Raw genomic sequence first — 25,366 nt, 5'->3', positions numbered from 1 at the left:
TCAGACATTTAATTGCATTTTTATGACTTTTTTCATAGCTGCCTAGTGTAAAATATGTTGCAAGTAATATATAACTGCTAACAACTTTTAAGTTACTTAAGCTGGTATTAGATTTCTTATCCTACTGGAGATGAAGGTTATTTAATTCATCTTTATTTTTTATTGTGTCTTTGTTGCTGTTCTATAACTTCTTGCCCCTCTTCTCACAATGGCTTCCCTGCCTGAAAACAGGGGGCAGGATGCACATAGGAGTAATTTATTTATTTATTATCCATGTATTTTCACAAGTTTATAAAGCGTGTTCTCCACAAAGTTTATTTTGCAACCAACCAATGATGCTTCATCTTGCGTAGTCAGTGCTACTGTTGTTGGGGGCATCGGGTCTCTCATTGTCCCTGTGTGATAATGCCTGATGACAGTGTCCATATTGCCAGGTCATAGCACAGAAGGGGCTGTTCTTGTCTGCGTGTCAGATGCTGGATCAGCACGTTCCCCGGGTGGTTCCAGTGTAGGCAGCCTGGGGCTCCACAGAAAGCAGGTGCCGCTTAGTTCCAGGGCAGTCCCTGACTGTGGAGATAGACAGTCAAGAAGGTGCGTGTGGAATTTGCACCTCATCTTCACTCTGCTGCATTTATCTCCCTAGACATTGTTGGGTGCATATCCCCATGGTAGTGAGTGTCGTTCAATGTTATATAAGTGGTTCTGCCTCCGAGGCTGTCTGTCTGTCTGTCTGTCTGTCTGGGTTTCAGTGCCTTTCCTGTGCACACATGCAGATGGGAGCTGGGTTCTCTAACAGCAGAATTGGTAAAGGGGGGGAGGGGCTCTGGATTGTTCTGGAAATTCAGCTCTTCCTGGTTCACCCTCCCAGAGACTTGCTGATGAAGGTACCTTTAAAGTCTGAACCACAAAGGGGGGAAGGGATGTATTTTTAATTTATTGTTGAACTTTACATCAACCTAAAGTGACCTGAAAAATCCTGCTTGTTTTCCAGAGCCAAGAGGATCAGAACCAGGTGCTTGCCCTAAAGCTTTGGCTTTAGCAGCAAGTCAAGCTATTTGATCTGAAACTAAACATTTTATCGGGTGAAGGAGAGGGCTGGGGGGAGGGAGGGAAGATAGAGAGGAGGGAAGCTTCCTTGAGATGCTGTTGTGATTCTTTCTTCCACTGTACTATAATTCAGTGCAATTACCTCATTACTATCATACAAATGCATAATATTCACATATAGGCATGCTCAGGACTAGTTCTGATGGAGCTATAGCTTCTCTGTTTGTGTTTGTCTTTTGCTAATATTGTAGCACTACATTTGCAGAAGAGCTGGGCAGACCGCACCTGGCAGGTGATCTGCACACCTGGCCAGCCATCAGGTAGGTAACTAGGATTATTGGAAATCATTCTCCTCCCACAGTCAGTTTACACAGATGAACTGACAGTAGGTACCAAGTAAGATGCTGGAAGAAGTTTCTCTGGAATTTGATTTAATTGCAGCCTAGTTTGTGGTTTAACGAAGCATGCACACTGGGGCGTTGAGAAACAGCTTTGTAAAGCCTGCAGAACGAATGAAGAAAGAAGAAATGAAGGTTTCTATATAAAAAACAGTTCTCAGTCAACAAGTGTCCCAGTAGCAGAGCAGGAGAAAAATTGTGGCATGGCTGAGAGTTACCCCAGTGGGCCAGATGATGCTGGAATTCTGCATGTGCACCCAGTGTCTGCCACTTCTACCATGCGAAGGGAATCTGCTGTCAGCTCAAAAACAGCCCATCAGTGGATTCTGAAGAAGTGCAGGGAGGGGGCTGGGGCTTTGTAGGGTTTCCTAAGTGCCACAAGCCCAAGATGCTGGTAGTGCCTTTACCCTGCAAGCCAGCAGTGACACTGTAGCAAGGTGAGTGTAGGTGGAACTTGCAGGAAGAGTTCTGTGCTGTAGGGTCTGGGGATGGACTAGCTGCCCTGGTAGGCTTTTGTATCTCCAACTCCCTGGAGAACAAAGTGACCAAAATGAGAGTAGATTCACTGATGATGGATGAAGCACAAAGCAAAGGGAAGGGAATTTATGTTTAGTTGCTTATATCTGCCCCCAGGAACTATAATCAAATATTATTATCCTAGTTTCTAGACTTTGTTCCCTTCACAATGTACATCAGATTAAATTAAGGCTTTCCAAGATGATCTGAGTGTTTCTTTAGGGAGCAAACAACCCCCCCCCCCCCCCAGCTGGTGTTAGATCAGCTTAACCCAAGAGTTAAAGCAACTTATTTCCTGATTTTATCATCGACTGCCCCACCTCAAGATCTGTGTCTTGGATGAGGCCCTATCAACAGAGAGGAGACAAGGTGACTGCTTCTTCTAATGCTACAACCTGTTCTTCTGTACCTGTTTTTTAACCCTATTTTGACAATGGTTAGCAGTGCAGAGGGACTGGTAGCTCCAAAGCCTTGTACACACATGAATTAATACTTCCAAGTGAGTATTAGAACATGGGAAATTAAGGCAGGATGTGAAGTGACGTACCCAGACCCACAACAGAACCTTGGCCAAGCTGGAAACGGAACCCAGGAGTGATGGTTCCAAGCCCTGAGCTAGCCCCGTTAGACAAGTTGCCTCTCCCTCGAGGAGATTTTAGGGCTGCTATGTTTGTTCACCTTGTGATGTATCCCTGTAAGCAGAGGCTACAACCTTCAGAGCGGAGGGTGACTGCTTGTGCTGTGTTGATTGCACAGTTTAAATGGGGCGCTAAATAACTGAGCTCCTTCCTCACTGCAGCGCCCTTTGTAAGCCTTTCTCGCTGGACAAAGGGATAAAGAGGAACATGACTGTTGTCCTGTAAATTAACAGCAGAACAAATCCCACTTCTCTCCTCCCTCCCCCACCGTATCCAGCAGCTCCGTTCTAAATCACTGTCAGTGCTCTAGAGGGCTCTTGTATTTATTAGGATCCAATAATGCATTACACATTCCTCTGTGTGATTCCCTTTTAATTACTCCCTTGGGGACGAGGCAGGCAGTGTTGATGGTGCTGGAGGATACACTGGGGCTGCTCAGGTTAATGGCCCAGTGATTCACATGACAAGACATTCCTGAAATGTAGTGGATTGCATCCATTGTTTGGCTGGCCAGCATGAACCCGAGCAGCCACCCCAGTTCCCCTACCCCGGAGCTGAGCCTTTGCCATGGCAGCAGAGAGGTGAGCCAGTTGGCCCGAGTGCTTGGTGTTGGCACGTCTCATCCCTCTTCTGTGGTTGGCTACAGGCTGCTTTTGTAACATGTGCACTGTTATGGAGGAATGACCTGGAACGTCTGCTGAGACCAGACGTAGTCCTGAGGGAACAGTCTCCCCTCGTCCAGCAGGCCATGCTGGTGTCCCTGCTGTTTGGCACAGGGCTGTGATAGGTTACTAGAGAGTCTTATTCATTAGGGTTGAAAAATGGGCAATTTGCAAAACGTTATTACTTTCAAAACAGAGAATGACTTGGTGAAACTGAATCCAGCTCTGAGAGGCTGAAAGCAGCTCCAGTCGCGCTGGCTCTCGTGGTTACGGCTGAGGTGAAAATGGAGCGGCCCGCGATGGAGGAAGGGGTCAGGGCATGGGACTGACAGCAAGGATGAATGCCCGTGGCAGCCTGCACTGCTGCACCAACACGCTCTGTCTCCTCTTGCTGAGGCGACCTGAAGGAGGTGAGATTTTTCAGCATCGTGGTGATGCCTTTGCAATGTCAGGAGTGAGCAGCTGGCCTCCCCACCCTGCTCCATACCTGCTCGGCATGGCCCCTAGCCTTGTTCTGGCCCTGGGGCTTAGGGTCACTCTGGGGAGAGTGATGGACCAGAAACCCAGGTCAAGCGTTCTCCCCAAGCCGGAGGGCCTACAGGTTCCTGAAGGACCGCCCTGCCCCTGGCTCTGGCTCTGGCTCCCTGAGGTTCTGGGGCCACTCTCGCCTCTCCCGGCACCAGGCAAACTGCACCTGACACAGTCACTCAGCTCTTGTGCTCACAGCGCCTTGTGTGGGGCTGTGGATCCTGCTCCCTGGTCACACTGGGCAAGAGAAATATTCTAGAGTTTGGCATGCAGGGCGGTGCGTGCAGGGTGACTGGATGCCAAGGCTGCAAGGTCACCTGGCGTAACGTGCGCTGGCATTAATTGCTGATATTCACCAGGAAACAAAGATCCACACTTCTGTGCAGTGGGGCCTCTGCTGTGAGTTTGAGCGGCCCCCTCTCCCTGGCTCTTTGCCTGCTGTGACCAGGGCTGTGCTGCCACTGTGTGCTCTTGGCACTCCATGGAGAATGGCAGTCAGGGTAACTAGCATCCTCCCCAGCTACTGGGACCACATTGCATGGCATCCCCAGGGCTTCAGCAAAACCTGAACTGCCCCCTCGCCAGACAGACGCCAGGGCAGCCACCTGGTTCTGCTGCTCTCCTGGCACTGGGAAGTGTGTGTGTGGGGGCAGTTCCCCAGACCAAGGGATCTCTGTGCATCGGGAGAAGGGAATGTATGAAAGCGGGGTCCGTTATGTAGTGCACTAAATGAAAGACAAGGTGCTGGGAATCCTGACCTGTGTCAGACTGAACTGTTCATTAATCCACCCTCCCAATCACTGTGGAGGCCTGACTATCAATCCCAAAGTGATTGGTGTTACAAATAGCAGCATGTGTGCGGGGTAATTTAATTTGCATGCATTTTTCGAGGTCAGCCCAGAGCAGCGTGGAAATGTGCTCACTTAAGAGGCAAATGTAGCACAGCTGGCTATAAATTATAATAACATATTGTGGGCAACCTAGTGATAAGGTGCATGCTGTTGAAGAGTGTCATAGATAGTAACCTCTTGTAATTATACTTTGCTTAAATGTATCATTGAAGACTTCACCATTATAATTAACTCTGGCTCAGAACATTATCTCCAAGCAGAGTTGTGGTGATTGATTGGGTTGGCCAGTTTCTAGGCCGGGCAACTATTGAAATAGAGAAAGAAGCAGATTTTTTGTAGTTGTCTGTAACGCTAAAGAATCTACCAGTTTTGCAAGTTCCTCTCTCCCTTCAGGTCTGTGCCAGCTGCTCTCCAAATAATGAACTTTATGTCCAGTTAGGAAAACTGGGAATACTCTGGGAGATGTGTTATTGTCCATGTGCTGCAATAGTTCAAACACTGCTTGTGATAAATGTGATATGAGAACAGTTTACTCAGAAAGCAATTTCAGATTTAAAGCCATGCACTCTGATCACCCACATTTCAAAAAATGTCATTTTTTGAGGAGTAACGTTAGTTCGAACCAAGGGGTTTGGTCCGAACTAACGCGTCCTGGCGCGCACTTTCACTTTCGAAACAGCTGTTGAGAGGAGTAACGCGCCGGCGAGATCATGCTAATGAAGTGCGGGATATTTAAATCCCCGCTTCATTAGCAGTTTCGGTCGCCTACATTTGCATCCCTAGTTCGAATTAGGGTGTAAGTGTAGACGCACCCTTAGAGACTAACAAATATATATTGTATCATGAGCTTTTGTGGGTAAAAACCACTTCATCAGATGAGTTGTAGTGGAAATAACAGGAACCAAATTATTTATAACAAAGATGGGGGGAAGTACCTGTCAATTGTAGGACCGGTGCTAATGAGGCTAAGTAAGTTGGCTGGAAGTGTCCAGTTCTCTGGTTTGGATGTAAAAATGGAGTTGTTTAAGGCAGGGTAGACTGGCTTTATAATGCAACATCCAGTCGATGTCTTTGTTCAAGCCCAGGGGAACAGTGTCAGACTTGTGGATGACTACCCATTCCACACCCTCTCTTTCTGGGTAATTGACTGGTGAAATGCCTTTGCAGAAGAGAGGCTACTTTTCAATCCCTGATTGAGTGACCAGGCCGGCAGTAATGTCCAAAGATGCTGAGGCTTTACTCACAGCTGCCACTGAAGTTGCACGTGCTTTGTGCTGCCAGCTCAGAGCCACTGGGGGGAAATGCCAAACCCCAGCTCACTGCTGAGCGGACATTAACTCAGTACGAGCGAATGATGGATGCTCTCTTCCCTGAGGACGGTGCACAGATGTATTGCACACGCAGAGAAGTGGAGCAGCATTTCAGGAGGACGGAGCAAACCCTGGCCCTGGAGAGAAAGTGGAATGTTGACTCTGCTAGATGGTGGCTTAGGAATTATGGCGAAGACAGTAAAATCACGTTCAGGAATTGGAGACAAAACCCTTTGTTACTCGAAATCCTGCAGGCAGGTTCAGGTAGATGCAGGAAAAGACTTTGGGACTTTGAAGTTGTAACCCCAGAGGTACTAGGTGCAGATTGCGTGGTCCAAGGCAAACTCCGTTAATTTGCAGTGTGTGCAAAGTTCAGCCAAAAGAGCTCTAAAAGAGATATCTTGGGCACAATATCAGTGTCTAGGGAGAGCAGAATCCTCTTTGAATCTCCTGCCAAATGCTAGTCACTGAAGTTTTATAGCACCAGCTTAGTAGTGGCAGACTTCTAAATCTGTCATATCTTGTTTTATTTGCACCAAGAGTATAATTATATTCATACGAAGTTTAGTTTTTCTCAAAGGTGAGAATGGTCCCTGATTTATGTTCCCTGCAAGGCAATTCCTTCCCTCCTGGATGTAATATGTCACCAGCCAAAAGCTGCAATCCCTCCACCTTCCCCATACTGCCTTGGGGAGCCTGCAGATATATTACAGCATGACAGCTGTGCGCCCCTCTCCTCCACTGTCTTGTCCAGAGGTGTCTCTGCACCCCGGCCAGTCAGCTTGGAAGGGGGGCTTCTCAGAAAGGCTGTAACCTGCTCCCAAGATGTGCCTGGCTCCTGACAGAGAATCCTGTTTGGAAAGGCAGCCCCAAAGAGACAGTCAGACTCTTCATCTCATTGGCAGAGAGTGGGGCAGGCCCAGGCCATGGGGACAGGAATGGAGAAAAAAGCATGCGAGATAGATGACTATGGTTCTGGGAAGTGGCAATGTTCCTGCCAGCTCATCTGCACCAGTCCAAGGGATCCTGAGACGGCTGTAATGAGTTTGGGAGTTGAGGTGCCCTTCCTTGTGCATAGGTACCCACAGCCCTCTCACAACAGGCGGCTCAGGGTGGGTGTCTGATGATCAATAGCCTGGAACTGACGTGAGACACTCGAAGAGTGGGAGTCACAAAGCAGTCCTCTTCCCCCACTGGCTGTCCATCCTGCTGGTGGCAACCTGGCCACTGCAGTGCATGCATTGGACACCTGACAGCTGGACTCTTGCAAATCCCTCTGGCTCCCAGTGAAGCCAGCAATGGTACCTATCGCCTGAGTGTAAGCAGCCAGAGAGAGCATATTGTACCAGTGATCCATAACAGCAGTGGCTCCCTGGGGGTCACCTCGAGACCAGGGACCACCCCATTCTACCTCAGAGACTCTTGTTTCTTCCAGGACATGGCAGGGTTGTTCGGTGTCAGAGAACAGGAGTCAGCAGCAGGAGCCTGATAAAGAGCCTCTTCCATGGCAGGTCCAAGACTGTGGCTTGCCCTCCCCAAGGTCTTTTGACCTAGGCACTATCTTGTTCGTGTTATCGATCGTTAACTCATTCTGCAGTGCTCACCTCAGGCCCAAAAGCAGAGGAGAACCTGACACTGCTAGCGGAGAAGGCTAGAAACCAGGGGTTAAATGGAAGTGCAAGCTGTAGACACTTTCTCCCTTTGGCATTATTATCCACGGACACCCTGGTTTCCATGCTCAGACTAGCAGGAGGCTTTCAAGATCAGACCTGAGTAGCAATGAGAGCACTGTGTGTGGAGCTCTGGGCTGCGTCAGAATAGGTGGGGAGTGGGGCAGGAGTGAGGCACGTGCCAGGACAGATATGGGTGGGATGGGGGAGGAGAGCATTGCAGGACAGTGAGAGTGCGTCTACACTGCAATGCTATTTCGGGACACGGGAGTATCCCGAAATAGCTATCCCGTGGCTTCACAGCAAGCCCGTTCTTTCAGGCTTGCTATTCCAACGTCCCTGTAAACCTCGTTCTACGAGGAGAAAGGGACGTTTTGGAATAGCGCTTTAGTTTGAAATGTGGTGCTGTGTAGACAGCGCCAAATGACGAAATAAGCTATTTTGAAATAGCATCGAAATAAGAGACACAATTTGTGTATTTTATTTTGAGTTACGGTTAGCATAGACTCACCCTGACAGAGCTCCTGGAGGGGCAAGGGAGAGCATGGCTATAGCAGTGGGACCTGCAGGTCGTAGATTAGTGTGTTGGCAGAGCTGGGGGGAGCTGCCAAACACCTGCCTGTCCGCTAGAGTAACGTTTCCCTTGTACGAAAGCTGAATGAAGTCGCGTCGTGGTTAATGAGTGCTGGAAAAGGCTGCTCGGAGCGAGCTGACACGCCATGGATGCACAGCTGTAGGATGATAGGATAAGCTGCCTCTGCACCTTTCCAGTACCGCCTTTGCTTCACCCCACCAAGCTCCCCAGGGCACCGCATGGCTCATGATGCTAATGGCTGATGAGGAGGGTGCTGGCTAGAATGCTGAAAGGAAGATTTATGCTCAGGACTGGCTCTCCCCGGCGTTCTTTCCCACCCTCTGGCATGCTGCACTGTCTCCTTTGCAAAGGGCGGCTGGGACATTCTTTCTTTTAAAACACTGGGGGCCACCTGCATGTGGCCTGGGGGCTCGTGTGTGGCCCGTGAGCCATCTTGGTTACTGTTGCCCACGTGCAGCGTTGCCAGATTCTGCTGGTTTCTGTCTGTAGGTTTTTTGCTACTGGTTTTACCGCCGTGACACACACGTAAAGCCAGGGCACATGAAGTGAGGTGTGTGCTGATTGCACACAGCATTGACCGTAGGAACCGTGTGCTCCCTCTGCAGCCAATCCAAGTGCTGCTGTGGTTCAGTCGGCTCACAACACAAAGTCTAGGCCTGCAAGCACAATTCGCAAAACTACCCTATTCTGGGAGACCGTCCTGGCCATGAGAATCTTGTGGCCGCTGAGATGAAGGAGGGCCACTCATGCAGCCCACTTACTAGCTTCCGTTGCACATCGCTGTTTTAAGCCTTCTTCCTCATTTCCCTGAATACTCTTCCCAAAAAGATGAGCTGAGAACCCTCCTGGTTGTCCAGGAACAGTAGTTCAGTTTAGCTACTGAGCACAGAATCGCCTGGGACCCACTGGCAGTTGAGCATCAAGCCCCAGAAACACGTGTGGTGGAAAATAGGAATTTTCAGCAAACTCCAGAGCTGAGCGGTGGCTGACTGAGTTCCCCGGCAGTGCGATGTGACAAACCTTCCCTGAGGTTAAGCTGCTAAATAAACCAGGCCCTCCGCCTTTCTGTAGGATCTGTTTGGAAAGTAAGCACCCAACCCTCAGACACCACAACCAATCAACTACAATGTGGGGGAACCGGCCTTTCTGCACCTTTTCCTGCTTTCGCTCCTTAGAGCGTGAGCTCCCTGGGGTGGGGACCTATTCTGTCCACTCTGGTGAGAGCCCTGGATACTGGGAGGTTTATTGCCATAGCGCCTAGAAGCCCCGAGCAAGATAAAGGACCCAATGACATATTCACTGAACACAGAGTACGCGGCTGTCCCTGCTCTACAGGGCTTATAGGCCAAATGGGCAAGACGGACTAAGCGTGGGAGAAATGGAGAATTAACCCCATTTTACAGCTGGGGACTGAGGCACGTAAGCCTTGACCCGAAGTCCATTAACATCGAGGGCTTTCCCTACAAGCCACGTCCCAGAGCATCAGCTCCAGCCCAGGCCCAGCTGTTGACACTGTAGTTTAACAGTCCCGCAGGCCAATGCCCCAGAGCCTGAGCCAGCTGTCCTGGGCCAGCCATGGGGAGCAGATGTACCCTCCGTGATTTGCCCAAGGTCACCATGGGGCTCTATGACAGGACCGAGAACTAAATCTGGATCCAGACCCTTCAGTGCAGAATACCCACCTGTCTTCGGGAGGCATAGACGTGATTATTGGATGAGAATTCGTTGGATCCCTCCCCTTTGCAGACTTCTATGCTCACTCTAGTGGAAGAAGCCTCTGCTCATGCAGTGAGGTCTCTATCCCTCAACAATTTTAGAGCTATGATGTTCGAGGCAGGCTCTCTCTGTAGAGAAGGGAGTGTGTCTCCCAGCTGGAAGCCTTTTGGTTGGATTGCTGTTTCAGGAGCTTATGCTTCTTTCCTAGAGGCTGAGCTCTCCATTCAGCTGTCGAAGGATGACAATTATCCCTGCTTTGTGCAATACGAACCCCGTGGTTCCTCTGACAGCAGCTGCGGCATTGGAAGGTGCACTTGCTAATGCGAACCTGAAAGGAGCCTGTGGACGGGCCGCAGTGAGGTCTCTAGGGAACCTTGGCAGAGTGAATCTCTGGAGAAGGACTTGGTGAAGTGTTCATAAAACTCCGGAACTGTTGGTGAAATTCTGTGATTTTTATCCTGGCCTCCAGCTTGCCCTTCTGTGACCAGTCCATTACCTGGCCAACCAGAGCATGGCTGAGGCGCACTTGGGCCCTGTGATGTTTTAACCGGACACTTAGAAGCCAAGTAGCAATTCCTGGGGGAAGGGCAGGGATGGGACTAGAACTCAGTTTCTTCACGGGAGTGAGTACTCATCCACTTGAACGGAGACAGCTGCTGCTGCATCACTGACCACTCTGTCTGTTGGCACAGACTCTTCACAGTCCTTGTTGTCACCAAACCCAGGGGGATGCGTGGCACAAGGATGGCACCTGGATTCTCAGCCACAGGGGTGTTTCTTGCAGCTGGTCTAACAGTGCGATATATGGCAAACAGGCAAAGAAACGTTGTCGCCAACAAGTGTATCATGATTAGGCTTCCGTACAGGGTGTTGACTTCACAAAAAGGCAGGCAAATTTTAAAATGTGGGAACAGCAACAAAAATGACGAGGAAGACCCCTAAAGAGGAAGTACATGAATCATGTTCAAGGTAACAGAAAAGAAGACCTAGGTGAGATGCCAAGTGAGTGAGGTGTCCGAACACCATTGACTCTCCTGGGCCGTCAGGCATCTGACTCCTTCAGGGACATTTCAAAATCCCCCGTGAGGCAAGCACCATGGGGCAGGGCTGAGAAGAGAGAAGACGATGGGAGATGGGTGAGGAGAGCCCCCGGGGGTGGGTTTGTGTGTTCGTTCCAATACCTGGCCTCTATCCCTGGCCCTGGAGAAGAGCACATGGGGGAGGTGAAGCAAGGCAGCTCAGGAAGGTCACTGATTTCCATTCCTCTTTGTGGAAAGGAGGAGATGTAAGTTTACTCTAGGGCAGAGACTGTTAGGATAAGCCTGACTGTGGAGGATAGTTTGGGCAAGGCAGCCCCAGGAAGGCCTCGTCTGTGATTGCTGGCAGGATTCAGGGTGAGGGGTAGACTCTGAACTATCTGGGATAGGTGACATGAACCTAGCGGGATGTCCCAGGGACACAGCAGTATATGGACTGGGTAGCCCACGCCGGGTTCCTCCACTCAGCACTTCTGCACTTTCCTAGAACTGAAGAGAAAGAGCTGAAACGCTACATGTGGCTCCGAGACCTGCAGAGAGCAAGCGAGTGGTTTTATCAGCAGTCACAGCAAACAGCTTTTCTGAGCTGGGATTGGCCGCTGGAGTCTCTGGCATTGTCCCAGCCAAGGAACTTCCCTCTGAAATCCTGGTTCTTGCTCCCAGCCTGTCATTGCTAGCTGCCACTTGGCCCCTCCACAAATGGAGTGTGGAAATGCAGGGCATAGAAAGACTCGGCTGGTGGCTGACCAACATGCCTCTGACATTTTTAGCTTCTCTACTGTTCATGCGTCATTCCTTTCGGGCTGGTGGTGTGCCGAGAGCTTGGACACAGAATAAAAACGTGCCAGTGCCTCGCCCATTGGCAGTTATTCCTGTCTCTGAATGTGGGGAACACTTCAGACCCACTAGTGGATGTGCTGATGTCATGAGTTCATGTATTATGATTATAGTAAGCAGGCGATATGTTCTTGGGGGGGTGGAGGTGTGTGCGGCTGCCATCCATCCTAGGGGGAGGCATAAAACAGAGCCCATTGGCTCTGCAATTTGTACGCTAGTGCTTACTACTGACTTGGGGGAGGGTGCATGGGGGAAGGGTCTGACAGGCCCTTGCTGTGTGACTCTGTGGTCTTGAGACAATACTCATTTCTGCATTGCTCATAAACAAATGTATCTAAAACACCACACTTTATATCCACTTACAACCCTGAATACCTTTCCATTTATCTAAAGCTTGGGGAGGTGAGTTCTTATAAGGGAAGACTTATTTCATTTCCATGAAATGTTTATATTTTCTGGGAAGTTTCTCTCTCACCTCTTTAAATTTTACTGCACTTGGCATGCAGCCTGCAGCAGAGTCCTCCCCGGGAAGCGGGTGAGGCAGGAAGGTTCAAGAGGGACTATAAATTTCAGACTCTCTGGGTTAGAATAATTTGAGTGCACCAAGATCTTAACCTTAAAGGATCCGTACCAATGTGGGTTTTTTCTTTCTGTCATGCTGTAAAACTCAGGCAAAGAAACAAAAATCTAGCATTAAAAAAAGGAAGTAAATAAAAATTCAGTGTGAGCTGGGGGTGGATCTGAGAAATGATGCCACTAGAGTTTTACCAGAGCCCTTGGGTGACTTCTGTTTTGGCAGTTTCTGAGATTAGCCATCACAGGAAAGGCTCCTTTAAAAAATGGAACAACCTAAACTTGGTAATCGTCTCCGCCAAATGTGCACAGCTCTGTGCCTCCAAGCACTTTCTTTAAATCACACTTGGGACATGCTGCCAGCACAGATCCTTGGAATGGATTGGGTTTGGCAGATCTGAGAGTGTCCCGCCGGGTGATGTGGCTTTCGCCACAAACCACTCTCCAGAATTTCCCACTGCAGCGAGCTCCCTTTCCCACTGGCAGCGTAAAGTCCTCCTGCTGCAGCATCCCAGCGTCCCAGCCTGAGGCTGTGTCTACACTCCAAAGAGAAGTCGGAAAAAGATATGCAAATTGCGAACCGCAGCGTGCGGATCTTTTTCTGCTTTTCTTTCGAAAGAGGCTTTTCCAACATTTGGCCCATCTACACAAGGCCAAATGTCAGAAAAAACCCTCTTTCAGAACATCCCTTCTTCCTCATAAAACGAGGTTTACAGGGATGCTGAAAAAACGTGTCCGCTTTTACAAATTTTTTCCAGAAAAGCAGATGCATTCCTTGGATGCGACAGAGCTTTCCAGGATACCTCCAGAATCCCGGAAAAGCTCTGTAGTCTAAACGTACCCCAAGCAAGCTATCAGTGGTTCCGTGCGTACATATTGCAAAAAGGTTGTAGGACAGAAACTTTAGTGGGTTCTGCCAGCCACTATAGGTATCCCAGGAGGAACTGGGTAACCTGTCGCAATAGACTCCTCCCAGATCGTTCATGAACTGATCAGTCCAACCTAAAGCGAGATGCCAGCTCTTCAGGGCTTCGTCCCACTGGCCCTGCGCAGGCCCCAACCAGATAGCGCCCAAGTCACTCTGAGGAACGAAGGTTCTTTGCCAGCAAGTCTCATCACTTACAAGTCATCTGACCTGGTGTGCATCACAGCCCAGCACAGTGCATCGACACCTCTGTCTGAGAGCTGGCTTGCCTGGACTTTCACCTCACCCCCGCCCAGCCTCTCCTAAATCAAAGGAGTGGAGTGGAGTGGCCTTCCTGGGCCCGGTCCCCGTCCTGCAGGGGACCTCCCAGCGTTAGTCTTTAGCTGCATCCAGTGGATCTTTGAGTCCAGCTCAGTTTGGGCAGCCTGCTAATCTCAGAGCTGCAGATGGAAAGGTTCCCCAGGGGGACCAATGGAGACACTGTCTGACATCACAGTGACATCTGCAAGACTTCCTGGTTAGGAGACTCCACTCTCCCATTCTGGCTCCGTGTACAAAACCGCCAGTCTGGTCTCTCCTGAGGCTTCACATAGTCAGGCATCAGCTCCCTCGACAGAGCTGGTGACACAGGCCTCTGGCATAATTGCGGGCCACATCTGGTTAGTTCGGGTGTTTGCTCACAGTCCATCTGCCCACAGCCTGAGAGCTGCAGGTGTGTAGTCCCCCTTGTGTCCTTAGAGATGCAGTACCTACCAATTCTCTTGTCAGGCATTATGCCCCAGGCTCATTATCTGGGTTGGATACCTCCTCCTCCATCTATGCACCCCCAGCCTCATCGGGTTCCAACAGCCGTTACTAAGCCATTGTATGCTGCACTTGAAACAAAATATGCTGGAATCTGCCTTTTAAACTCGTGGAACGTGGACTGGAAGTGGCAGAGTGCGGAGAAGGGTCAGGTTTTGGCAGGAAGGAGGATGGGAGAGCCTGAAAGGGCTTCATGTTTTACAAAACTCCTCCCCCCGAAAAAGTTGTTAACTGCACAGTGGGAAAGGACCAGTTATTCCAAATGCTTCTGCAGCTCAGCGGGTTCCTCTCTCTGATTTGGCACACAGACGAGTGCGATTCACAGATGCGGCGTTTGCATGGTCTGTGTGGGCTTGATTTTCTCACTGGGCTGATGTGGTTTTCCCATTCTGTTCTCTGCCACCTTTGCTCCCCCTGTTGCTTCTCCAAAGACAGGCACTGTCTCTCCTTTCCCTGTGTTAAAGGAAAGTGAAAGCACAATTATTCCTGAATTTCCTGCTGAAAAATCCTGAGCTTTTCCCAGCATTGTTCTGCTGGGCGAGCAGCCTGGGCCCACAGAGGTCAGCTCTTGGGAGTGGCAGGGGCCCTGGTCTGGTCACCGGCGTCTTGGTAAAAGATGAGCCAGTCCTACCACTTCAAAGCCCCAAAAGGAGGCTCAGCTCCTTGCGAGGGGCAAGGGCCCCTGCCATGAATCGGGCAGTTCGTTTCTAGTGAAACCGATACTGCAAAGGTACAATAATAACAGCTGCCAAATCTTCTCTTTGTTTTGTGGCTTGTGGAGGCATCATCAGAATACCTCAGACGCAGTGGGTCTGACCAACTTCAGGGCAACAGGGAGGAGATGGCCATGGCTGAGCCCTCCTGCCTGGGAGGAGGGGAAGTCACATGCCACCAGTGCTTTTCAGATTATGGAGTTACCACGACTCAACCCAGCAGGCAGCCACACCCTTCCAGCCACACTTGAGACTTAATCTCTGGGTTTTCCTTCAGATAGTGTCTTGACATTTCCTGTTTCCATCCCGGAGCAATAGCATTGCACTCCAGCATAGAAGCTAGAGATAGAAAGACCTGCAGCTGGTCTGTCCCCACTCCAGTCAAGCTGTCTTCCAGAAACCATTTCTCACTGCTGTGTCCGCTCTATTTAGATGGGGACCCGGCCCCTCCCATGGGATACAGGCCTCACTTTGCTACCACATGTGGCTGTCAGGAAATTTGCCCCAATATTCACTCTAATGTTCATTTCCTTAATTTCAGCCAGTTACTCCTGGTTATAAGAGTTAAACTACAGTAAATGATCTGCTCAGTTTCTTGGTGTTTTCACCCCTCAGATACTTCTCACCTGTTGTGATGTCCACCGTCTTTTGTCGAGCTCTACAGTTTTGTGCTTGTAATCAGTCCTTTCAGTCAGTTCACACAGCCCTTAACAGTTTGGTTGATTTTTAATTCCTTCCAGTTTGTCTTTGTCTTTCTGGTGTGTAGGTTTCTAGTCAGAGTGTTATTAATGGTTTGCATAGCCCTGCTGGTATATATAGGTTTGTACAGTCTGCTGAACCACTAACGTCTTTTCCTTAATGAGTTTATAGTCTGAAGCCAGGCAGGGACGTGAGGTACAGGGTACAGTACAGGGTGGAAGCTCATTAAAGTATGTGCAGTGCTTCATGGAATAGGCATTCTAGAGTAAGCGAAGGAGGGAGCTCAGCTGTGCCAAAATATGAGGGTGCTTGTTGCTCTCTCATCCCTGCTCTCTGAGGAGATGCCTTGTTGCCTGCAAAGCCCAACATTGCATTTGCTTTTTTGTGATCCCTTTGCATCCCGATTCCTGTCTAACTTGCTGCCCAGTATTGGGAGGTGGTCTGGAAATTGGAGACGGTAGCTTTCCAATGCTTTTAACAGCCACCCCAACAGGTTCCATCACACACTGGTACCAAACCCAGTGACCAATAATACTATCTCCTCTCAGACCACCCATTTATCCCCCTCTGTATTTCTGCTGAAGTGAACAGCACACACAGCAAACATTCCTTTGCAGATATGGTTGGTTTCGCTTTCTTCGTGCTCTCTGGACAGCAGTGACTGCACATCTGGTATTTGAGACCACAGCATCCGTGGTGATTAGCCTCCCAGTCATTAATGCTGCCTCTTTTGCTTCATGCAATAAGATAATTAAATAACCATTTTCAAATCAGTCAGGGTACGTCTACACTACAGCGCTAGTTCGAACTAACTTAGTTCGAATTAGTTAATTCGAACTAAGCTAGTTCGAACTAACGCATCTAGAACTAAAAACTAGTTCGAACTAGCGTTTTGCTAGTTCGAACTAGTAAGTCCACATTGAGTGGACTCTGAACAGGGCTTAATGATGGCCGGAAGCAGTGCCGGCAGGGCATAAAAGGAGGACTTAGAGCATGGAGATACTGTCTCAGGCTAGCCGAGGGCTGCGCTTAAAGGGTCCCGACCCCCACCCCGGACACACAGTTCTAAGGGGTGCCCCGCTTGCAAAGAAGTTCTGGCTTGGAGTGCCCTGAGTGCCCACACTGGGCACATCACACCACTCGGCCATCAGCCCGGCTGCACTTGCCGCAGGCTGCCATCTGGGGAGAGGGAGTAATTGGGGGGCTGCAGGAGAGCTTCCACCCCCAGAAGCCCGCAGAGCCAGCCCAGTCCTCCCCATCGGGGGCTCGTACCCCATTCCTCCCTCACCTCCTTCCACTTGCCCTTCCCTAGCCCCCCTTCTTATTGATGTACAAAATAAAGATAACGTTTCTTCCAACATTGACTCTGTCTTTATTGAAAAAAACTGGGGGAGACTGGGAAAAGGAGGTGGGAGAGGGGAAGAGAAAGGCTGGGAGAGGGGAGGGCAACTAACATGATCAGGGGTTGGGAACAGGTCCCAGATGAAGAGAGGCTACAGAGACTGGGACTGTTCATCTTAGAAAAGAGGAGACGGAGGGGGGACAGGATAGAGGTCTCTAAAAGCAGGGGTTGGGTGGAGAGGGTGCATTCAGAAAAGTTCTTCCTGAGTTCCCATAAAGAAGGACTAGAGGACACCAAAGGAAAGGACTGGGTAGCAGGCTTGAAACTAGTAAGAGAAAGTTGTTCTTCTTGCCAAAGCAAATAGTTAACCTGTGGAACTCCTTGCTGCAGGAGGCTGTGAAGGCTAGAACTAGAACAGAGTTGAAAGGGAAGTGAGATCAAGTGATGGAGGTTGGGTCCATGGAGTCCTATTAGCCAGAGGGTAGGAGTGGTGTCCCTGCCCAAAGTTTGTGGAAGGCTGGAGAGGGATGGCACGAGACAAATGGCTTGGTCATTGTCTTCGGTCCATCCCCTCCAGGGTCCCTAGGGTTGGCCGCTGTTGGCAGACAGGCTACTGGGCTAGATGGACCTTTGGTCTGACCCAGGACGGCCATTGTAAGCTCAGGGCTCAGTGTCGGGGGTCTCAGTGGACCCCCTTGATTTTCATGCACACCTGGTCCTGGGTGGCCAGGCTGGCAGCTCTCCTGCCCTAGCCGGCCACTTTCCTGTGCCTAGTGCGGAGATCGTGGACGAGGTCCACGATGTCCGCACTAGCCCAGGAAGGTGCCCGCCTCTTGCGGTCCAGGGCAAGCTCCCGGGAGCCGCCAGCCTGGTCCCGGCAAGAGGGGGTGGGCTGGGGGGCATCGGGTGGGTGGCTCTGTGCCGTGCCAGGTGCAGGGTCTGCTAGCTGGGTGCTGGCAGGCTTGCACCTGGCACGGGCACCGTAGCCAGCCCGTGCCCCTTTAAGGGGTCCGGGGCCGGGAGGGGGGCATAGAGTTTCCCTGGTGTTGGCCAGAGTGGCCACCAGGGAAACCTGGGGAGGGCTAGCCTCCCACTAGTTCGAACTAAAGGGCTACACAGCCCTTAGTTCGAACTAGCTAGTTCGAACTAGGCGTTAGTCCTCGTAAAATGAGGTTTACCTAGTTCGAACTAAGCGCTCCGCTAGTTCGATTCAAATTCGAACTAGCGAAGCGCTAGTGTAGCGCATAGGAAAGTTAGTTCGAACTAACGTCCGTTAGTTCGAACTAACTTTCTAGTGTAGACATACCCTCAGTTAGCAAACGCGGTGCTGTGATGGCGGTTTGCAAAGAGCTTTGAGCTCCGTGGATCAAAGGCACCAGTGGAAGGCAATGTGGAAGTTTTTACATTCCTTGTTAACTCTGCTGAGGCTGAGATGGTAGTTTCAGGAAAGCCCTGCTTGGCTTTCATTCAGGGCTGCGTGTCTTTTTTTGTTAACTCTTGGGATTTTATTTGCTCTTTGGAATGTTTTTTATCCTGAAATAAAAGTGAATAATCTGCTACCTTTTCTTAATTCTTACTCCAGAGGAATGGCTTTTCCTAAGTATAAACCTCCTCTCTCTCCTCCTGTACCACTGGGGGCCTGAGCAGCGAGTGTGGAGTCATGTCTGAGCCATTGCTCCTTCCTCACTCTCTTCTCAGGAGCAGTGTTGCTGGCTCTTACCACATGCCTGTCTGCTCACTGCTTTTCTAAGCTGCTTTGGATTTGGAGAGTCTACATCTAATTAGTTTAAATTCTGAGTGTCAATCTATTTAAGACCCATAGATTCCTTGAAGTGATTTGAAAAAAATTGTAAATTGCTAGACCAGTGACCAACCAAAAAACCACTCAAAGCATCAAAGAAACAATTGTCTCAGAAATAAACTCCTTTCCCTTCCTCTCTCTAGAAAACTTGGAGTGATAGTTTGTCTGGAGAATACTCTGGCAAATTAAATTGGTTTGGTCTGTTCTGAGCCAAGCAAAGTAAAACTTCCACTGTAAAACCACTTTGTAGAATTTGGTACTGAGACATCTAAACATTCCTGTGTACCCCATTTAACCAAGGGCTTTCCTCCCCTGCCTCCAGTGAGCCACAGCCATCAGTCAATAGTTTATAGAAACACTTGTCAGTTCCGAAAGCCTTTATCCCACCTCTGCAGTAACATATAAAACAAAGGAGATAGTGAGGTAGGAGTGGAATGAGGAGTACAGCTAGTTCAGATTAGGAAGCCTAATCCGAACTAGCTACTCCGTGCCGCGTGTAGCCGCGCGGCACGGGGTTCGAACTAGCCGGGATTTAAAAATGGCGGCGCCTGGCGTATGCAAATGAAGCCCGGGAACTTCAAATCCTGGGCTTCATTTGCAAGTGCGGTATGCCTACATTACCCTGCTAGTTCAAACTAGCAGAGTAGTGTAGACATACCCTAACAGAGGGAGCCGTGTTAGTCTGATCTTGGTAAAGCAAAAAAAGCAGCCATGTAGCACTTTAAAGACTAACTAGATGGTTTATTAGGTGATGAGCTTTCGTGGGGCAGATCCACTTCCTCAGATCATATTCTGAAAGTGAATTGGCATGACCATTATATAACAGGGATACAATGAAAAAAGTAAACAAATTTCAAACTAACGAATCACCTACATAGAACAGCAGGTGGGGGCCAGGGGACAAGGAAAAGACAAGGAAGGAGGAAATTGCTTATTGTAAGAGTCAATTAAGTGGCTATTCTGGAGTTACTACGAATATCAAAAGGTGGGGAGGCTCTTTGTAATGTGTAAGGTAATTATCATCTATATTAAGGCCCATTCGCAACGTGTCGAATTTTAGCATAAATACAAATTCTGAAGTCTCCCTCTGTAATCTGGTGTTAAAGTCTCTTTGTAGTAAGATGCATGTTGTCAGGTCTTTAAGGGAATGGCCAGTTTGATTAAAATGTTGACAGGTGTCTCTGTGTGGAGATGTCTGATTTGTGAGCATTGATTCTCTGGAGAAGTGACTGACCAGTTTGTCCAATATACATCACAGAGGGACATTGCTGGATGTACAGGAACATGAGCCCTTGATCGTATAACTGACCTGGTTAGGTCCAGTGATCTACATTAATTGTTTTGAAATTAGCTAGCTTATTTTGAAATTAGGAGCATCTACACAGCACTTATTTCGAAATCGAGCACTCTTCCTCCAACTTCCCTTACTCCTCGGACAATGAGGGTTACAGGAGTCAGAGTAAGACAGTATTTTGACATTATGTCGAAATAACTGCCTGCTGTGTAGACGTGGACTGTTATTTAGAAATAACGTTGCTGTGTAGACTTTGCAAATTGCTTTCCCCCATTCTGAAGCGCAGCAGAACCAGAATGAGACCCGCTGTGATGGAGAAGTGAGCGGCAATAGCCCTGTGGAAGCTGCAACACGAGATCACTACCAGTCAGTTGGGAATCAGTTCAGAGTGAGGAAATCTACCATGGAGGCTGCAGTGATCCAAGTGGCCAAGGCAATCGATACACTTCTGCTTTGAAGGACAGTGACTCTGGAAAAAGGACAGAATATAGTGGATGGCTTTGGTGCAGTGGGATTCGATAATTGTGGTGGGGCGATAGATGGAACGCACACCCCTATTGTGGCACCTAACCAGCTTGCCAAGGAGTCCATAAACCACAAGGGGGACTTTTCGATGGTGTTGCAGGTGCTGACTAATCACAAGGACAATTTCACTGACATCAGCACGGGATGGTCGGGAAAGGTGCCTGGTGCTTGCATCTTTAGGAAATCCATTCTCTTCAGAAAGCTGCAAGACGGAACTTTCTTCCCAGGCTGGAAAATTATCAATGGAGGTGTTGAAATGCCAGTAGTGATCCTCGGAGACACAACCAAACCCTTGCTCCCATGGCTTATGAAACGGTACACAGGCTTCTGGACCGCAGTAAGGAGCAGTTCAGCGACAGGGTGAGCAAGTGCAGAATGGTGATAGAATGTGCTTTTGGGTATTTAAAGGGAATGTTTTGCAGTTTATTGACTAGATTAGACCTCAGCAAAAGTAACATTCCCATTGTTGTAGCAGCCTGCTGTGTGCTCCATAAGTATCTGTGACAGTAAGTTCCTGTTCCCTACATGCTCTCCTCTCCTCACATTTTGTTCACGTCTCCTGCAACATCATTCTCCTCCACACATTTAATTGGGAAACTAGTCAGATCCCCACCTAGAATACCGTGCAACTGTTCATAGAAGCAGCACGTCTGCGGTGCTGACCCAAACTGTGTTTGCCTCCTTCGTCTTCCAATACACTTGCCCGACTCCTTTATTTTCACACGGTACTGCAGGGTTGCTGCCATATCCATTTTCCACCATGCTCTGTGCGATCCCAGCATAGGTATCAGCGTTTCTTTTGCTGCTTTGAGTTTTGAATGAATTGATTCCTCTCTCCACACAACAATGAGCTTCAGGATCTCCTGCACCCTCTATGCTGTTCAGGTTTGCTGCCATGGTGTGCTGCCTGCTCTGAGGTCTGCTCATCACCCTGGCCACACAGGAAATGAAATTCATATTTTCCCAGTCCTTTTTCTGTGCAACTGGAGAGCAATAGAGTTGAAAGTGCTGTCCAGACAGGTCACATTGGGGCCCTGTGGGACAGCTCCCGGAGGCCCAGAGCATCGACTTTCACAGCGCTACATCTGCACTACCCTAAAATGACCTTGCAAAGTCGAACTTACCGTTACTCCTCATGAAAAGTAGGAAGACTGAAACTGACCTGTACAGCCTGTCACGGTTTGTGGCTCGCTGCCATGGCATCTCCTGCTGGTCACCCAGGGAATCAGCTCCGGAGCTCCTTTTGCTGGCCGGTGTCTCGCCTGTCGTTGCTCCATGCCCTGTCCTGGACCTACGTCACTCCCAGGACCATGGTGTCCTCTTGAGGACACTGTCCTGCCGCAGTGCCCATCACACTGGTTTCTCACTCCCCCTTCCAGAGATACCAGCAGCCCCCAGTCTCCTACCGGCCACCTGCTGCCAACTGCAGCCAGGGTTTAGCCCCTCACCTTGGGGCAAGCCATGGTTCATAAAGGCCATTCCTGAGTGTGGGTAGGTGCAGTGCAAAGGGGAAGGGAGGGATCCAGTGCACCCACTACTCTGGGTCCCGGCCTAGGGACCCTCTGGTGGCAGCCTTGTCCTGCCCTCCTTCTCTTCCCCTCTACTGCCTCCTGTGACCTGGGCCACTTCCCTTGTGAGCCTTACATCCTCCTGGGCCCTATATCAAAGGGCTGTAGCCTGGCAGGTGTCAGGCTGGAGCCCTTCTTGCTCTGCTCCCCTGAGGCTGCCTAGCACTGCTGTCTCCAGGTGCTCCTCTGGGAATAAGTCCTGCATCCTTCCTGGTCAGGCCCCAACTGCCATCTGCTCTACTGAGCAGCTCCTTATATAGGGCTACCCTCTGATTGGCTTCTTCTAAGTCCTTCCCTGATTGGCCAGGGCTCTGGCAGGCTCCCTCTAGCTGCGTTAGCTCCTTCTGGCCAGAGTGGGGCAGCTGCTCCATTACACAGCCCTTTAGAAGGGCAGAATGGGCTTGGTGGTGTGGACTCATTGTTTCGAAAATTGACCAAAGGTAGCTAATAGTGTAGACCAGGCCTCATTGTTGGCCATGAAACTAAGCATGCGTCAGTCCCAGAGCCAGCAAGGACTGATGATTCTCTCTCCCTCCTACATATGGCCCAGAGCTTCCCCCATAAGAAGTGCCAACGGCTGTCCCAGGCAGCCACATGCACCGACCGGTCTGCCACAAGCTCCCCGAGAACAGACTGAGGACTTATAAGGGTAAAAGTTTAAAAACCAGCAGCCTGCTCTTCTGCAAGGAGTGTGTCAGTCTGGGGAGCCAAAGGAGAGATCAGATCCATGCTCATGTAATTTGTCCTCCTGTTGCTTTCAAGATAAGAAGGGAAATGTGGTATTGATTTCTCTAGTAAAAGTGACACCCTTCAACATGCGGAACCTATCTCTGTCTGTTGCTCGGTGCTGCTCTGCCTTTCAGACGTGCTGCTTATACGTGTGAAGTTATTAAACAGAGCCATATTGCCCAGCCTGACTATTAGAGCCAGCTTCAGAAAGGGCAGGTATGAGACCAAAGAGCATGTGAAAGACCAATAGGTGCTTAGCTATGAACTCCAATCCGGCTACCAGAATGTCTGCAGAATTCGTTATCTAAAGCGTATTTCTACTCCTGCATGAAACCCCTACAAGATGGGTTAATTAATAATTAGTTGCAGATACTTCTAATCCGTATTTTGTAGTTGAAAAGCTAAAGGAGCAAAATTGTTCTGAGCCCATGATGTCAAGAATTCCTTACAGACCAAAAGACACTGAGGGTATGTCTACACTACCACCCTAGTTCGAACTAGGGTGGTAGTGTAGACATACCCTGAGATCCTTTTTGCAACTAACCAACTGAGTGGCAATTTCGTTGTTGGCTATTTCATAAGCTTCAGGGTTGTCAAGTGTGTTTGGTACATAATTAGGGCTGCAGATGGTCAGCTGGTCAGCACTTCCGCCCAGTGCCTGGACACTGCTAATAATTAGGACCCAAGCAGTATGGAGTGGATTTTTGCTCTTTATTGATCTTCAAAGGGATCTGAGCTGGAAGTTTGTCCAGGTTTAATTTGAAGTCAGGTTGTGCATATGGTTAAGCTACTGAGCAACTCACTCCCTCTCTCTCCATCAGGCACTGTCAGTGGGCAGAATGGACTAAGGTCTTACTGTGAACTCACCCATCCAACCATAGACCCACTCAGCGTGGGCCGCAAACAGGGAGGCAGCACCTGCTCAGGGTATAGTAACAGCCACCCCACGCTGCCCCCCAGCATTGCAACCAAACCAAACCAATTGCTCTCTGACGTTGGGGGAAAATCCCCGTGGCTTTAATTTGACTTTCATTTCCGGACACGTGTGTGCTAGGACTAGTATTGGAAACGCTGACATTTTAGGAGAAAGACTTTTCCTGCCATTATTCCTCTGAAGCCAAAAGCTCCTATGGCAGCATAGTCATCACTATTCTGAGTCAAGAACTAACGGCAAAGAGCTGATCATGCTGAAGGAACAAGGATCTGGGTTTTGAAAAATATCGTCATTACAAAAACCCCTTCATCCTCTCCAGGCAGAAGCCAAGTGACTGGCACCTTGACAATGTCTCAGCTGAATGGAAATCGCTGGGTGCTTTTTCTTTTCTGTTTCAGGCAACGGTCAGTGTAAGCGTGGTGACCAAAGCTATTGCCAGTTCTCTTTGTGCTTCCTGAATGGTTTTCCACTCCAATTAACAGCAGCACTCCCCTCAGAGATCTTCCTGTCCCTGGAGATAAGGAAGGGGCATGAAGAAAGTGCAGTGGAGAACTAAGTTGTCTCTAAATAGGAGGTTTTCACTCTTTCCTGGAGGTTTTAGTGGGTTTCTAATAAGCAGCAATTTAAATGTCCTTGCACAGCAGTTGCTGTAACAGCAAACATTCACTGTAGCATGGCAAGTGAACGGAGTTCCAGAGCATACTGCAGAAGCTTTCTCTCTGGTTACTGTATTACCCTGCTGTGTGATCACGTACAGCAGAGCTAACCATGCAAACAGTAAATAATGACTTACTCAGAAAGCCTGGAAGCTCTTGTTCCTGTAACGACATATATCTTGTAGGGCAGCACTCTCACCTCCCACACGTAATGCAGTAGAATGCCTCTGAGGCCATGGCTTGTGATTCCACATTTTATGGACTGTCTCTCTATTTATGCTTCACAGACAGATGCATGGCTTGCAGTTGGTCCCAGTATGGGATCCATCAGAAGCAGTTTGTCTGTTAATGGTGACCTGCAAAGGAAAAGCAAATGTTTGTGTCCTTTGGTGTTGCTTTATGGTGGATACAGAAGGCCAGGGAGAGTTTTTAAAATTCTTTCTTGTTTTCCATGTTTGAAATATCTGAAATATTGACTCCAGGCTGTCTTCTCTGGTTATGCTGGAGGGCTCCACACCTTAGCAGCAGGGGATGGGAACTCTTGGGATCAGTCACTGCTCACAGTGTAGATGGAGATGTTAGAGCATCTCTCCCCAGAGTTTGTCACATGTGTGAGGGTTCAGCTACACTGGAGAAGAGCACTGGGCTAACTGGCAGGGTGATTTTCAACTGAGTTGGTAAAACTAGAGCCAAAGGCAGAGTGGACGCACTTATTTCCATTTAAACTACTTAGGGTATGTCTACACTACAAAGTTAGTTGGAACTAACGGACGTTAGTTCGAACTAACTTTCATAGGCGCTACACTAGCGCTCCGCTAGTTCGAATTTAATTTGAACTGACGGAGCGCTTAGTTCGAACTAGGTAATCCTCATTCCACGAGGATTAAGCCTAGTTGGAACTAGCTAGTTCGAATTAAGGGGTGTGTAGCCCTTTAATTCGAACTAGTGGGAGGCTAGCCCTCCCCAGGTTTCCCTGGTGACCACTCTGGCCAACACCA

The 25,366-nt window shown here is 49.3% G+C and overlaps 1 long non-coding RNA gene across 1 annotated transcript in view; it reads left to right on the top strand.

The window, feature by feature from the left end:
* Window positions 1-25,366, top strand: part of LOC112547049 (uncharacterized) — a 135,295-nt gene that overhangs the window by 89,821 nt on the left and 20,108 nt on the right. The window contains exons 4-5 of the long non-coding RNA XR_003090792.2: window positions 1,299-1,367; window positions 3,458-3,671. This is a non-coding gene — a long non-coding RNA (uncharacterized LOC112547049). The remainder of the gene's footprint in view (window positions 1-1,298; window positions 1,368-3,457; window positions 3,672-25,366) is intronic.

The sequence above is a fragment of the Pelodiscus sinensis genome, chromosome 22 (assembly GCF_049634645.1).
Source record: "Pelodiscus sinensis isolate JC-2024 chromosome 22, ASM4963464v1, whole genome shotgun sequence".
NCBI lineage: Eukaryota > Metazoa > Chordata > Testudines > Trionychidae > Pelodiscus > Pelodiscus sinensis.
The sequence above is the reverse complement of the archived record's forward strand: the minus strand, read 5'-3'. Positions and strand labels throughout refer to the sequence as shown.